This window comes from Suricata suricatta, chromosome 2, assembly GCF_006229205.1.
Source record: "Suricata suricatta isolate VVHF042 chromosome 2, meerkat_22Aug2017_6uvM2_HiC, whole genome shotgun sequence".
In the NCBI taxonomy this organism is placed as follows: Eukaryota; Metazoa; Chordata; class Mammalia; order Carnivora; family Herpestidae; genus Suricata; species Suricata suricatta.
In genome coordinates, this window is record NC_043701.1 from 41,076,887 (window position 1) to 41,090,799 (window position 13,913).

General features: G+C 43.2%; 1 long non-coding RNA gene across 1 annotated transcript in view; it reads left to right on the forward strand.

The window, feature by feature from the left end:
* Positions 1–5,682: 5,682 nt before the first annotated feature.
* Positions 5,683–13,913, forward strand: part of LOC115305696 — a 32,329-nt gene continuing 24,098 nt past the window's right edge. Inside the window, exons 1-3 of the long non-coding RNA XR_003914949.1 lie at positions 5,683–5,864; positions 11,781–12,036; positions 12,658–12,798. This is a non-coding gene — a long non-coding RNA (uncharacterized LOC115305696). The remainder of the gene's footprint in view (positions 5,865–11,780; positions 12,037–12,657; positions 12,799–13,913) is intronic.

Genomic DNA, 13,913 nt, shown 5'->3' on the forward strand with positions numbered 1-13,913 from the left:
TTTTTTTTTAAAGATCCTAACAGAACATAGTATAACAATATTGTCTTTCAGGTTTTATTAATTTCAATTGTGTATATTCTGTCCAGGCAGATATGTTTGTGTGTCTTATTTCTTTAAAGAGCTGCGTCACATATAAATGTCTATAGCTGATTGCCCAGCCCTTCAGTATGTAATTTGAATAAATATATCTATTTTCTGTGAATTATCCCAAAAGTTTTAAACAGAATGACCTCATAGTTTTTAATAAAGAATATTATTTACCTAAGATGTGCTAGCAGCATCTTGCCCAGCCAGAAAGCAATAAACTTCTCAATAATCTTAATTTTGACATTTGGATAAATAATGGAAACTTTCTATTTTAAGGGCATGTATCCCATCAATTGGAATTAGTACCTTAAAAAAAAAAACACGGCAGCTCTTCAGTGGAATTAATAGTGATATAAATGTTTGATACAGGCAGTACTTTTATAAAATATGCTGGAAATTGCTCCCTGTAATTTTTTAAAATAAAAGGTCAATTATGTTAAACTGTCTTATGGGATATTTGTTCAGATTCTTTAATAATGTAGGCATTACATGCCAAAATCTGTACACGTTTCAGTAGTTGTAGGGAAAAGTTGCTGAAGTCTTCAAGGTCATTTTCATCTCTTTATGTTCCAGATGGGGATCTCTCCATTCTCAGTCTGAAGCCTTGATAGTCTATTTAATGTGGGGGCGCCTGGGTGGCTCAGTCGGTTGAGCGTCCGGCTTCAGCTCAGGTCATGATCTTGTGGTTCATGAGTTCAAGCTCCGTGTCAGGCTCTGTGCTGACAGCTAGCTCAGAGCCTGGAGCCTGCTTCAGATTCTGTGTCTCCTGCTCTCTCTGACCCTCCCCTGCTCACGCTGTCTCTCTCTCTCAAAAATAAATAAAACATCAAAAAAAATCCCTGTGAAAGCCAATTCAATTTTTTATAAGAAGGGTATAAGTTTTTCATAGGGTAGCTAATTAAAATTGAACAAATGAGGATAGAAGAACTTGCCGTGCAAGAACTTTATCTCACATGAAATGTATTATAAAGTTGTATGATGTACTGGTCCAGTAATATATTATTAGATAATACAACAAAATAGAAGAGAAAGAAAACATTCATGAATGATTCTATAAGTTGTTTACTTATAGTGATAAAAGTGACATTTCAAGGCGTAACTGGTTAACCCTTTGAAAAGGAAAATTAGGTTTCTGTTTATAGATGTCAGTCAACACATCATGACTGAGTATGAGCAATTAAACATGCAAATACTAATAGAAAATATAGATGATTATATATACATATATACTATTGGGGTGTCAAAATATCTTTCTGGCAGAATCCGTAAAAGAAAAGGTTGCAATGTATATAATATTTTGACAAACATAATGAATGAAGCAAATAATTAGGGAAAAAAGACGAAAAAAGATAGTAAGTCTTAAATTTTGTTAAAAAGAAAAAAAATATCCCAGTAGGTAATAGGCAAGGATACTCTCTAGTCAGCTGGGGCCGCTCTAACGGATTCCCATGCACCGGTGGCTTACACAACATTTATTCCTCAGTTTTTGAGGCTGGGAAGTCCAACATCAGGGTGCCGGTATGTTCGGTTTCTGGTGAAGGCCCTCTCCCTGGCTCGCTGGGGCCGTCTAGCTGCGTTCTCACACGGCCGAGAGTGGAGCAGCACAGCAAGCTCTCCCCCATCTATCCTTACAAGGGCACGGGTTCCGTCCATGAGAGCTCTGCCCTCGTGCCCCAGTTACGTCCCCAGGACAGCACCTCCTTACACTCACACTGGGGGTTGGGATTTCAACATGAACTTTGCGGAAAGGGGACACAAACAGTGTATCTGTAACAGATACAAACATGGGCAGTAAGTATGAAAAATGTAACAAGTCCTAAGCTAAAACAATCAAATTTTAAGATAATAATGTTGGTGAAGCTAGAGGGGAATACAAAATACCAAAGAGCCTTTCCAGCATGTATCACAATTTCAAAATGTACACAGAATCATTTGGTGTTGTCCTACTGTTCCTGGAATAAAGATCAGACTCCTGAACATGTTTACAAAGTTCTGAAAGGTTGGGTCCTTGTACCCTCTCCTTCTGCGCTCCCCATTTATGCCTCTCTTTGAGCTGGGCTGGTCTTCTAATTCTAGCACTCTCTTTGTCCAGTCCAGGGACTTCTAAAATTGGTGTTCTTTTTGCTTGGAACACAGTCTTTTCCTTTTTTTTTCCCTCATTAATTTACTAATCATTCATGAGAGCTCAGCTAACGGCCAGTTCCTTTGACAAGCTTTTCCACGGTAGCACTGTTCTTTGCACTTAACACTGTTGCAGTTTACATTTATTTCCTTACTTGTCTCTCCTACAAGATATGAGGTCTGTGAAGTTGGGGATATATTTATGCTCATTATTACATCCCTAGTCCTAGAAGAGTGCCCAGTAGTTAGTACAATACTGAATGAGTGATTGAAAATGTGCATACCCTTCGAATCAGCAAAAGTTGAAAGGGTAGGTGCATGTGTGAGATTTAGCTTGTAAGATACTCATTGTGTTGTTTTAACAGGAAAGACTTAGAAGTGACAGATGTTCAGCAGCGTGAGAGCTATGGGACATTTGTATACTGTTTGGATCATGACTAGGGACGGCTTGTTTCAGGGCTGATGGGAGTCAGTGCATCCAGAAGGAGGTCCTGGATTTTAACCTGGGAGCTAAATAAATACACTGTCAAAGCTGGAAGAAATGCTTCATGGGTCAGAGCCTAAAACAGAGTGGGTGGGTAGGGTAAGAATACAGAGATAATTATGAGACAGATTAGTCCTTTTTCTTCTGTTGGAAGCCTGCAATGGGAGAATGGAAGCCATAGAATTCATAGAGGGGAACAGCTTTGAGGCGGGGGACCTATGTGGAGGAAATGAGCAGGTCTCTGTATCCCAGCTACAGACTGGGTCCTAAGGAGAGAAATGCTGGTCACAGACACTCCTGTGAAGGGGTGTGCTGAGGGTTCTAAGAACACTGGAATGTGTTGCCGGATTTTAATTATTTTCCCTACATTATTAATTCCCTCGTGTTAGTGTTAGTTTTGGAAAGTCTTGTTTCAAAAACTACAGCCCAGTGGCAGCTGTATTTTGGATGAAAGGGAGGAACTGTGTCCATACTGGGGCCAGATGGTGCCTAGGAGGCAGTGGTAGCTTGGAGGGGGTTTCTGGACCAGCACAGAAGCCCAGACACTGGTCTCTGGGCCAAATGCCAGCTAGTGACAACCATGATGGATGTGTGGAATATAAACACTTCCTAGGACTCCTGTGCCTTACACATCACAAGAAAGACTAGACTTTCTACAGCCAAACAGTATGGGTGAGAGGGTTGGATTACGTTAGGTGGGTAAAGAAAAGGTGATTCTGAGGTCTGGAGAGTTGGAGACATTTTCTTCACAGTTTGGTGGCATTGTTCAATGCCAGCACCCATCATCATTCTAACTGGTTTCTCTGGTTCCATCATCACTACTGAAAGTGGGCTTTTCAAATTGGGGGAGAAAAGGCTGTGTTCGGATCCTCATGTGTACAGTCCCAGTGGTAGTTTTTGCTCTAGTGTGAAAAGACTAAGGTGTGCCGATTTACATCTCCTCTCTCTGTAAGTCTGATATAAATCAGACCATAAGGCCTGTTGTGTCTGGAATGGTGGTCCTGGTTTGCAGAACCGCATGAGGCTCTGGAATGTGGTCTCGACTCAGAGTCTTTCCTGGGAGCCCCAGTGTGGCTGGACTCCCCTCGCCACGTGGCATCATGTGCTCTGACTGCAGCCTGGGAAAGTGAAATAAGCCGGCTGCATGGTGAGTACGAAGCATGCTTACTGCACTCTATCTTACATAGATATATCTTGGAAACATCAACAATGAAAAGAGTTAAACAAATTTTTTGAATATTTTTTATGCTGTAGGAGCATTTATCACGAGTTCCACTGTCTTAACAGATTTTTAAGTGCCCAATACAGTCGCATTTAAAAACATTTACATTTAAAGACAAATAATGATGCTTCTTAAATTTAACTGTTGTGAAGCAATGCAATCCTTTTATTAAAATACTATGGAATCTTTGAAATAAAGGATTTTCTTAGGAAGAGAGCCCAGAATAATTAGTTAGGGTCCTTGTTCCAAAGCACCTGGAACCTGTCTATTGTCCAGGAGTCATAGTAAGTAGAGAGCTTTTCCAGCACTTTGAGGGCTCAGCCCTCATATGGGGAGGACGGCGAAAGATCTGTCTCCCTTTTCCAGAGCAAACCTCAGGGGTTATTGTTTCGTATTTCCTTGGATTCACCCTTGAGGCCATAGTCTAGGAGGCTAGTTTCATGAGTCTTCTTGATAAAGCTTACTTTCTTGATCCTGCTGCTAAGTTCTGACTCTCTTACTCCAATTGATCTACTTTCCAAAATGATCAGACCAATGTCTGCATCATCTATTTCATGTGGTACGATAAGCTATTGTATCCTTTGGTCCCAAGCCATAGGAAAATTCGAGAAGTTAAGATCTGTGTAGGATCTTTCCCAGTTACCAATCCTCAAAGAGGGTGCATAGGAGAGAGGCTGTTGTTTTGTTTTAATTTATGTAATTAATAATAAAAATTACCATATTGCTTTAAAAATGGGTATTACTAATATCTGAATATTTGGTATCTTCCTGACTGCTAAGTGCTCTACCTATATCTAAAACAAAAAAATCCTTAAAACAACTCAAGGTAGGTGCTACCATTATTTCTGTTTTCCAGTCAAAGAGGTTGAATAGCTCACCTAATGTCATATAGAGCTAGTAAGTGGCAGAATCAAGATTTGAACCTCTTTTACTTTAGAACATGAACTCTTTACAATTAACTGCTTAAGTAAGGCATGTGGAGAGGTCAGCTTTCAACAATGGGTGATTAGCCTGTTTTGCACCAACCCTTCTGCTGAGAGAATGAGAAAAGTCGGAACATGTGTATCTACTAAGACATCAGAGAACTACCATGAAAGCAGACACATGTGATCTGAATTTGGTGCCGTTTTCCCCACCTCAAAGCACTTGTGGCTGGGAAGCTGCACAGAATTTCGGAAGACCCATAGGTAACAAAAATGAGTCCAGTATGAACCCAGTGGAAGTGCTTTTTAAATACCCCAGCTTTGTCAGGACCCAAATGGGTTACAGATCCCTTAAGTACAGAAACTGAAAACGGGCCTGTTCTCACTGGGACTGAAGCCCAGTTTCTGATCACCTCAGCCCCTAAATGAATGAGGCAATTTGCCCCTAACCTAGTAACAGCCAGAGTAAAACTAAATCCTCACCCAAGGAAGATGACATTATGCAGTTTCTCAAATTTCTCTATAAAGTAACTAGGAGTACGAAAACATAGGATTTGACTAACATGAGAAAGTGAATAGAAACAGACCCTCAGTAAATTCAGACATTTAGCATTATCTGAGCTTACAATAGCTATGATTAAAATGCCCAAGGAATTTGAGGCACCTGGGTGGCTCAGTGGGTTAAGTGTCCCAGTTTTGATCTCTCTCTCTCTCTCTCTCTCTCTCTCTCCTCTCTCCTCTCTCCTCTCTCCTCTCTCCTCTCTCCCTCTCTCCCTCTCTGCCTCTCTCCCTCTCTCCCTCTCTCCTCTCTCTCCCCTCTCCCCTCCCCCCGGAAAATTGCTCATGTAATTCCAGGTTCCTGTCCAAGATGGCGACGTTCAAAGACCCCGGAACTCACTGAGCACTCCAGGGAACATGCCAAATTATACCTGTTTATTGACCAATTCTTCCCGAGGAAGAACCGAGGGCCAACTGAACACTCCTGCACACCAAGGCGAAAGAGAACAGCGGGAGAGACGGAGACAAGGTAACGCGGGACACCCCAAGCCCAGGCCTGGAACCACCGTGGGGAGGGCTAGTGCTGACCTACTGGGAGCGGAGCCCTCTGAAAAAACAGGGTTTTAAAAGAGCAAATAGCTAAAGGGATGAGGAGCATTGAGGAGGGCGCTTGGGGTGAGCACTGGGTGCGGTATGTAAGCGATGAATCTTCTTCCGAAGCCAGGAGTACACTGTATACACTGTATGTTAGCAACTTGACGATAAATTATATGTATATGTATGTATATATACACATAAATCTAAGCCAGCCGTAGAATCCCGCCGACCGGTAGGGGGAGCTGCTGGAGTGCTCGGCTGGGAGGGGCTGTCCTCCTGGTCCACCTTCCCTCTCCAGCTTGAAGAGTGCACAGGCTGGGCCCCAGCCCACCCCAGCCTCAGCGGTCTTCCAGGGTGCCCCTGAGGAGCGCTCACTAGAGCTCCAGCTCGTGCCAGGATAACAGAGGTGCTGGCCACCCCGGGACACTCGAGCCCCACGCCGCTTCGACTTCAGATGACTAGCTAGAGCAGCCCCGTGCGGAGCGCTCGGGAACCTTCAGATACAGCCGCCTTGCCAGGGTGCCCCTAGCACCGAGAATCTCGCTCCCGGCTCATGCCTACATCAGTTCCAGCCACCTCCCCAGGGCGCCCCCTATGCAGAGCTCCCCAGAACACCGTCACCTGCACTGGCCTTGGCTCCAGTCGTCAGGCCTGACCTGAGCACCCTGGGACACCCTGCTTGCACCTAATTCAGCGTTAGCGGTCTCATCAGCTCACCGTCAGTGTGGAGAACCGTGAGACAACCCCTTTGTAACCACTTCCGCTTCACCTGCCTTGCTAAGGCACATTTGGCGCAGAGAGCCTGTGGCAACACAGGCACATTGGCCTGTGCCCACCGTAGCCTCAGCTGTCCTGTCAGGGCTTCCCCTGGGCGGAGTGCCCAGGACCCTCTGGCTTGTGCCCTGCCTTAGCTCCAGTTGCTCCTCCAGGGCACCCGCGTGTGTGAAGAGTCCTGGAATACCCCGGTTGACACTCATTTCGGCTTTAGCTCTCCTGTCAATGTGCCCACTGTGCATAGAGCCCTGGGTCCCTCTGGCTTGCACCCGCTTTAGTGTCAGCTGTCTTCCTGGGGCACCCCCTGCGCAGAGGGCCCAGGGATCTCCCAGTCTGCATGTTGCCTCAACTCCAGCTGGCCCTACCAGGGAAGCCCCTGCACAGAGTCTCCCAGAGCCCCTGCTGGCACCTGCTTCAGCTTCAGCTCTCCTGCCAGGGCGCTCTCCCCTGCCTGCACCCACTTCAGCTTAAGCTGTTTTGTCAGGCAGGGTTCCCACTGTGCAGAAACCCCTGGGACCTCCCGACCACCCTGGCTCAGTTCCAGCCGTTCTGCCAGGGCACCCTCTACACGGAGAGCCCCAGGACACCCCAGATAACACCCACTTCAGCTTCAGCTGTCCTACCTCGGTGCCCTCTGTGTGTAGAGCTTGCACACCCTGGTTTGTACCCACTTTAGCCTTAGCTGCCCTTCCAGGGCACCCACTGTGTGGAAAACCCTGGGACCCCTAGCCTGTGCCAGCCATAACTCCAGCCAGCCAGCAAAAGTCCCCAGCACACACAGTCTACATAGAGGATGACTGCATACAACACCATTCCTTCAAGTTGAGGGGAAGTAGCTGTTTGGCCTAATCCACAGAAACAAGCACAGAAAGCCAAGCAAAATGGGGAGACATAAGAATATGCTCCAAAAGAAAGAACAAGACAAAACCCCAGAAAAAAGAACTAAATGAAATGGAGATAAGCAATATGCCTGATAAAGAATTTAAAGTAATGACTGTAAAGATGCTCACTGGGCTGGAGAGAAAAACAGAACAACTCAGACTTTCACTAAAGAGATCCAAAATGTAAAAATGAACCAAAGTTGAAGAATACAAAACTGAAATAAAAAATACACGAGAGGAAATCAATAGCAGATTAGCAGATGTGGAAGAACATATCAGCAATCTGGAAGGCAGGGTAATGAAATCACTCAGGCTAAACATCAAAAAGAAAAAAAAGAATAAGAACACGAGGCTAGGTTAAGCGATCGCTTAGACAACATCGAGTGAACAGGCATTCACATTATAGAGGTCCCAGAAGTAGAAGAAAGAGAAAAAAGGGCAGAAAACTTACTTGAAGGAATAATAGCTGAAAATTTTCCTAACTTAGGAAGGACACCATCAATAAAACAGAAGAAAATATACTAGAGGAGAGAAGATATTTGTAAATGATATCTCTGATAAGTTAATATCTTAAATATATAAAGAACTTCTACAAATCAACATGAAAAAAAAATCAAGCAATCCAGTTAAAAAATGGGCAGAGGACCTATTTCCAAAGGAGACATCCAGATGGCCAATAGACACGAAAAGATGTTCAACATCACTCATCATCAGAGAAATACAAATGAAAACGACATTGAAATATCACCTCACACCTGTCAGGATGGCTAAAGTAAAACAACAACAATCATAAGAAACAGGAACTGTTGGAAGGATGTGGAGAGAAAGGAACTCTGGTATGGGGTTGGTGGGGAACGCAAATTGGTGGAGCCACTGTGGACGAGTGTGGAGCCTTTCTTACAAAATTAAAACTAGAAATACCAAATGATCCGATAGTTTCAGTATTGAGTATTTATCCAAAGAAAATAAAAACACTAATTTGAAAAGATATATGCACCTCTCTGTTTATGACAGTATTATTTATAATCGCCAAGATATGGAAGCAGCCTGAGTGTCCTTTGATAGATAAAACAATATGGAAGACACCCCCCCACAGGAATATCACGCAGCCATAAAAAGGATGAGACCTTGCCATTCGTGACAACACGGATGGACCTAGAGGGTATTATGCTAAGTGAAATAAGTCGTATGATTACACATATATGTGGAATCTAAAAAAACATGACTAAACAAGCAAAAAGCAGAATCAGACCTAATCATACAGAGGACAAACTGATGGTTGCCAGAGGGGAGGGGGCAGGCATGAGCAAAATGGATAACAGGGCATGGGAGGTACAGGCTTCCTCTCTGGAATGAATAAATCACAGGGGACAAGTATGGCATAGGCAATGCAGTCACTGATATTGCAGTAGTGGTGTATGGTGACAGACGGTAGCTACACTTGGGGTGAGCAGTATAGACCAGTTGAATCACTATTTTGTACACCTGAAACTGATGTAACATTGTGTGTCAACTAAACTCAAAAACATTAAAAAATAAATTTTATTTTATTTTTTTATTAAAAATTTTTTTAAAATTTTTTTTTTTTTTGAGAGAGAGGCAGTTCGAGCAGGGAAGGGACACAGAGAGGGAGAGACAGAATCCAAAGACAGGCTCCAGGCTCTAAGCTAGAGATCAGCACAGAGCCCGATGTGGGGCTCAAACCCACAAACTGTGAGATCGTGACCTGAGCCAAAGTTGGACACTCAACTGACAGAGCCACCCAGGTGTCTCTAAAAATAAATTTAAAAATGTTTAAGGGATTAAATGACAAGATAGAGAAATTTCAGCAGAGACCTGAAAATCATATAAAAAGAAAATTCTAGGGGCGCCTGCGTGGCTCAATTGGTTAAGCGTCTGACTTCAGCTCAGGTCATGATCTCACAGTTTGTGAGTTTGGGCCCCCGCAGCATGCTCTGTGCTGACAGCTCAGAGCCTAGAGCCTGCTTCGCATTCTGTGTCTCCCTTTCACTCTGCCCTTCCCTGATCATGCTCGGTCTCTCTGTCTCTCAAAAATACATAAATGTTAAAAAAAAATAAAAAAGGAAATTCTGGGGACACCTGGGTGGCTCAGTTGGTTAAGTGTCTGAGTTCGGCTCAGGTCATGATCTCACAGTTCATGTGTTCAAGCCCTGTGTGAGCTCTGTACTGACAGCCCAGCGCCTGGAGCCTGCTTAGAGTTCTGTCTCACTCTCTCTGCCCCTCCCCCACTCACGCTCTGTCTCCCTCTCTGTCTCAAAAATAAATAAACATTAAAAAATAAAAATAAAAAGGAAATTCTAGAATTGAAACATAGCTGAAATTTAAAAACCAGGAGATGGCTTTGATGGTCACAGTTCAAGAGAAAATTTGTGAACTGAAAAGATAGTAGATATCCTGACTGATGGAGAGAGAATGGGAAGAATAGCGCAGACACAATATTTGAAGGGACCATGGCTAAGAATTTTCCAAAACTGGTGAAAGATAATGAGTCACAGATGTAAGAAATGCTATTGGCCTCCAAGCAAGATAAATACAAGGAAAATCACACCAATTACTTTCTAGTAAAATGGCTGAAAAACAGACCAATTTTAAAAGTAGCCAGAGGAACTAATGCCAAATGCCATAAGCAACAGTAAGTAAGCCTAATAGGTGATATTTCAAAGTGCTTAAAGAAAACAGTAGCCAACCTGGGAGCCTATATGCTCCAAAAATATCCTTCAGAAGATATTTTCAGGCAAATGAAAACAGGCTTTGTCACCATTTGAAAGTACTGAAAGAGCCAAGAGGAAGTGCTAATGGGTGTTTGAGCATGAGGGAAATGATCACAGATCACTTGGAGGTGCAGAAGGAATTGAGAAGCAATGGAAAGAGGCATATGTGTATAAATCTAGAAAGGTAATGCCATAAAACAGTAACTTGATGCTTTATAGGGTCTTACATGTATAATGAACTAAAACACATGACAAAGTAGACCATAGTCTGATGGGGGGTAAAATGAACTGAATATTCTGAGATCCTTAAATTGTCTTAGCAATGGAAATGGCAAAGGCACTCATATATATTAGAAATAAAGCAAGATGAATATTTCAATTTGTACTATATTTATTAAAAGAATAATAAAAATGTTAAGCTAACAAGATAATAGAAGGGGAATATGAAATTAAGAAAGTCAAAAGAAGGCAAGAAAGGAGAAAAAAGGAGCAAAGCATGGGAACAAATAGAGAAATAGTAAGGAGATAGATTTAAACCCGAATGCATCACTAGCTGTATGAAGCATAAATGGACTAAATATCACAAAGACAATTTTGCGAGCCTGGATAAAGAATGACACCCAATTCTGTGGGATTTAAAAACAGCATACTTTAAGTATAAGGATATGGGAAGGTTGAAAAGTAAAAGGGTGGAAAGAGCCTTCCCATTCAATTATGAACCAACAGGAAGCTGGTATATCTAGTATCCAAAGTGGATTTGCAGGTAAGAAGCATTACGGGAACAAGAGGGATATTTTATAGTGATGAAAGATTCACTTTACCAGATATATTCACTTGCTGAGGGATTTGGACAGTTTATGAAGCCCAGATTGGCTGCCCAGCCCCCGCCACACCTTGGTCATGGCCCATGAAGCCAACAGTCAAGAGGCTACAGACTCTTGGTAGAGTGTGTGTGTGTGTGTGTGTGTGTGTGTGTGTATTTAGGGGAAAAACACAAGTCTGGATGGAGTAGTAGCATTCAAAAGGACAAGAAACTGGGACACCTGGGTGGCTCAGTTGGTTAAGCGACTGACTTTGGCTCAGGTCATGATCTCACAGTTTGTGAGTTCAAGCCCTACATCAGGCTCTGTGCTGACAGCTCAGAGCCTGGAGCCTGCTTTAGATTCTGTGTCTCTGTCTCTGACCATCCCCTGTTCTCTCTCTCTCTCTCTCTCAAAAATAAATAAATATTAAAGGAAACAAAAGGACAAGAAATATAACATTTTCTTTTTATAAATCAAATAAACTCTGGCTTGAGTCTTCCCACCCCTGTATTTTTGAGTCAATGACATTAAGAACTGTGATTAATAACTGACCACACTATCAACTGTTTACTCTCCTAAGTGCCTTTTAGGTATTCATTTATTTAATTCTCACAACAAGCTGAGGATGTACGTGTTTATTACCATTTCTATTCTACAGCTGGAAAACCCAGCAGCTGGCCGAGCTGCTATTCAAGAGAAGGCGCCACAGTCTCTGCTCTAAGCTCCCTGCAGTGTGGCTGCTGGATTCCACAGTGTGTCTGATTGTTGGATAATGTTATCAGACCTCTCATGAACTACCTCTTCCATTTCAATGACAACCTTAGTTGTCATGGAAATTATGCACAAGGAGACAGAGGAGTGTGAGAGGGAATACATGTGTATTGGGGCCGACTATGAACCCAGTGCTCACCCAGGTATGTTACAACAGTCTTAAATGTAACTATCTTTAGCCTCAATTTAAATATGAGGAAAAGGAAGCTCAGGGATGTTCAGAGATGGAACAAGTCACATTGAATAAGAACAGAGAAGGGATTTTCTCTTGGTCCATCTGACTCCAGAGTCTCTCCTCCTAACAAACCTCACCGGCTTATCACACTATGAAATTACTAAGCTCATTAAATCTTGGCATGTTGCTTCTTCAAGGTTGTCAGCCTTTGCTAAATACCTAGTTTTATGCCCCCAATAACGGTGTCTAGAGGAGACAGCATTGTTGCACTTTCTTACATCAGCGCTAGGTGGTGGTGTGACACCACACATCTCTATGGCAGCGAGTCCTGGAGTTAGGTTACTCAGAGTCTGGGGATGGGGGGCGGGGGCTACTTCAAAATAGCTTGAGGAGAAGGGGGAGGGGGAGAGAGGGAAGGGGTGATGGTCATGGTGGGGGGCACTTGTGGGGAGAAGCACTGGGTGTTACATGGAAACCGATTTGAAAATAAACTATTAAAAAAAAAAAAGGAAAAAAATAGCTTGAGGAAGCATGCAAGAGAGGAACTCCTGTCTTGACCCAGACAGTTTTTGATGCTAAATTCCGTCAGCTCCAGGGTGCACTGTACTGACAGCCTGGGCCTCTCGCAGACAGTTTGGTGTTGAACTCCTCCACCAAGCTCTACTGGACGGACTTGAGCACACACCTACCCAGACTGGGGCGCCTTACTTCAGAAGTTCCTACAAATGAGGTGAGGTTTCCTGTTTTCTAGGAGGTAGGAAGATATGGGTCCTTACCTGAGATGACTGTCATCTCCCACTAGACTCCAGAAGCAGCAGGAGGATACTAGGGTAGATGCTCAGGAGACCTTAGATTGAAAAACTTGGTTTGCTTGGGGCGCCTGGGTGGCTCAGTCAGTTAAGTGTCCGACTTTGGCTCAGGTCATGATCTCACCATCCATGGATTCAAGCCCTGTGTCAGGCTCTGTGCTGACAGCTTGGAGCCTGGAGCCTGCTTCACAGTCTTCGTCTCCTTCTCTCTCTGTTCCTTCTCTCTCTCTCTCTCTCTCTCTCTGTCAAAAATACATTTTAAAAATTTAAATAAATAAATAAACATTAAAATAAATAAAAATTTGGTTTGTCTGTAGTCCGGGTGTGGTAGAGCCCTGCGCCTGCTCAACCACTTCCTTATCCTCCTGCTGCTTCTGGGGTCTAGCAGGAGATGACAGTCATCTCAGGTAAGGACCCATATCACGGCTCTTCCCTGATGTGCTGGCAATGCTCTAAAGGGCTGCCTTCAATAAAAATGTTTTGGGGACATTGCCATAAACTCCACAGTTTGTTTTACTTTGACAGTTCAAAAGTGTTAAGGATGTGAAAGACAGACTGAGGAGTTGCCCCAGATTGAAGACATGGCAACAAGTGCAATGTGGGATCCCGGATCAGAAAAAGGACATTAGTGGGAGAGCTGGTGACATTTGAAGATAGTCTGTAGCATAGTTAATAGCATTACTTCAAAGTTAGTCTCTTGGTTTTGATCATTGTACTAGGACTGTGTAAAATGTTAACATTTGGGGAAACTGGGTGAAGGGTGTATGGTTTTTGCAACTTGTTGTTTGCATTTATATCAAAATTGAAAGTTCATTGGAAAAAAATTTAGCAAAATGTGACCTAATATTATTATGGATTATTTCAAGCATAGAGAAAATTTCTGAGTAATAACCACTTGCGTAGGTGACTCAGAGGTGCAGTAGGTGGCGCTAGCGAGAACAGTGGTTCCCAAAGGAGTTCTATAAGCGCTGATGCCTCCCTTTCTACTTTCAGAGTTGGCTCTTTCTTGGTGGTTGAATCTGATATGACAGCCTCT